This window comes from Anopheles aquasalis, chromosome 2, assembly GCF_943734665.1.
Source record: "Anopheles aquasalis chromosome 2, idAnoAquaMG_Q_19, whole genome shotgun sequence".
Taxonomy (NCBI): domain Eukaryota; kingdom Metazoa; phylum Arthropoda; class Insecta; order Diptera; family Culicidae; genus Anopheles; species Anopheles aquasalis.
Genome location: NC_064877.1, coordinates 84,133,147 through 84,135,646, shown reverse-complemented (window position 1 = coordinate 84,135,646; position 2,500 = coordinate 84,133,147). Strand labels below are relative to the sequence as shown.

General features: G+C 43.4%; 1 protein-coding gene across 4 annotated transcripts in view; it reads right to left on the bottom strand.

Moving 5' to 3' along the window:
- Positions 1-2,325: 2,325 nt before the first annotated feature.
- LOC126569044 (uncharacterized) overlaps positions 2,326-2,500 on the bottom strand; it is a 6,999-nt gene continuing 6,824 nt past the window's right edge. For all 4 annotated transcript variants that reach the window (XM_050225841.1, XM_050225844.1, XM_050225843.1 and 1 more), the window contains exon 8: positions 2,326-2,500. This exon is cut by the window's right edge and continues 1,232 nt beyond it. The gene's annotated coding sequence lies outside the window, so the exon portion shown is untranslated.

The following is a 2,500-nucleotide window of genomic DNA, read 5'->3' as shown; positions in this document are numbered from 1 at the left end:
AGGAAACGGGAATTATCTGTTGCAATTGATATTGGCTTCGAAGATCGTTTGTGTTTTAATTAAAAAAAATTTACAATAATCTGCTCTGATAAGCATATAGAATAAATGAATTTCTGCGGCTTTCCGGCACTTATTCAACTGATAAGGCTTTCATGTCAGTTTATGCTTTTGATGTGCTACATCACATCATTATCTATTCTCTTTATTTAATTTTGTGGTGCTATTCAACATCTTAACTAATTCGTTATGCACCAACTACTCGTCCCTGCAACTTATAAGCATTAAAATCTCCTGGAAAATAATGTAAAAAGGTTCGTACAAGACAACAATTAGTAGCAATAGCAGCAGAAAGCTTTGCGATATGCATCAATAAATCAATTTACTGACCACGCTTGTAGCAATTATAATTTTAATCGCTGAACAATCTTCTCAACGAAATAAAAAGGAAATTATATTCACCATTTTGTTTTCGTTTTTCATCTTCGTCTGATTTCTGCGAAAGATGAGGGGCGGCAGCCCTTTCCACACCGGTCACGATAAGGCTCGTTCCAGCTGGTAAACTGCATCTGCCGTTCACGTAAACCATTCTTCATTAGCCACAACCACGGTTTCCGTGACACAGACACACGAAGCGGTGCGGTGTGGCAGAAAGCACCCATTTGGGCTGTCCAGCTCCTACTCCTGTCATGGCGGGCCGCATGTTTGACGCGCCATTTACCATACCGAAGCGTGCACGGCTTGCGCTCTCGGAGTTCGATAAACCTGGGCTGGCTCCGAGGGAAGCGTTTGAGAAAGACTCGCCGACGAACGGGCCTCACCGTGGCGTCGTAGTCCAAGCGCCAGACCATACAGGGCCACCCCGGAGCTGGTGATAACCGTGTCTACGCGGCCCAATCAGTTTCAACATGCACCACGACCGAGTGTGTGCCACTAACACGGGTGGAAAACACGGAATTTTCCTTTTTAACAATGCACCGGACCGTCTGTATCGTCGAATTCCGTTCGTTTCGCGAGTTTTCCACCGCTCAGCGGGCACTAGCAGAAGCACGTGGTCGTCAGCTCAGTTGGATTTCCTCGACGATCGACCATGAATTCATTTTTCAATTGCCAATCGATTCGTTGGTCCAGCCTTTTGAAGGTTCGCCACCGTGTCCGGGGCTTCCTGTGTGATTCACGAAGCTGCGCTACAACCATGTTTTACCAGCGGCGCGGACGCTGTAGTACCAGAGAGCATAAAAATGGACGAGCATTTTCTGGTGTACAACATGTTGATCGTTGTGGAGTAGATCGATTGGTGCGATGCTTCCGCTCCTAGGCCTTACATTTTAATCCAAGTAGCTCGTGGAGCCAATTATGCAATCGCGTCTCCATCAAACAACTTAACGTTTTACTTTAAAACCATTACTCCATTATAAGTTGCTGCGTTTAAAGTGATTTAAAATAATTAACAAAATAGAGCTATTGGTTTAATCACTCTATTGCGTATTTTAAAATACGCAAGGCAAGTAAACGAATTGGAAGCATACTAATCGGGGAAAAGGCAATTGTGAATACAGCAAAGTTAAAAGAAAAAACTCGACGAACGAAAAGGAAAGCACGAAACGCACGAAAAAACACTACGATGATCCGGTTCGACTAATGCGTTACGTGAGCTGCGTGTGTGTCTGTGTGTATTGAGCGCGGTAATCAGCATGTTTATCTAGTGCGCTCTGCGCTCTGCACTTCCCATTTCAATTATGCGCTGCATCAGCATCGGCAGCATCGGGTTTGCGCGGGAGGTGCGTACAGAAAGTAAGACAATGCGACGATGCATCGACACCGGTGGTTGCGTGCTACGTACGTGGCTGGATGAAGGTTGTTTTCCGCTTTTACCGTCCGGGTTTTCCAGTTTTTCCGACGCATACGCGATCGTTGCAGCATTACGCAAGAGACCCCGATTCACGGGAAGCATCATCATAAGCGCATCATTTACTTTGCGATTAATGGGAGCTGGAGTTGATGAGTCGCGTTGTGTTCACACTGGCACTGACGTGGATAGTGGTTAACCAGTTGATTGTTCAGTTGTGGATCAGTTTGCTCAATCGTTTCTCTCGTGTATTCCGGTGTTTGTTTCCGATTTATGTTGGATGTTTTTTTCCAATGGAGAACTATCGTTAATTTGGATCAAAGAAAGGTTAATTTTGCAAAAAAAAATTGTGATGAAACGAAAACTAAATTACTGTAAACTATAAACTTGAAATAGTAAACTAAATTACCATCGATAGATGCTTTACAGACTGCTTTCACATATTTCTCTTCACATAAAACGGGGAAAAAGACGAGCGATTCTATAAAGACTAAAAAGATTCAGTTTTATTGCGATCCCACAACATTCAAATTCACAGGTTCACTTGTATATAGGCTATATAGATCCGTGTTCGTCCATGCGGGCGTGCGTGAGCGATATGTTATAATAAGAATTATAAATTAAGAAACAAAAGTTAAACTTATCTCACATCCC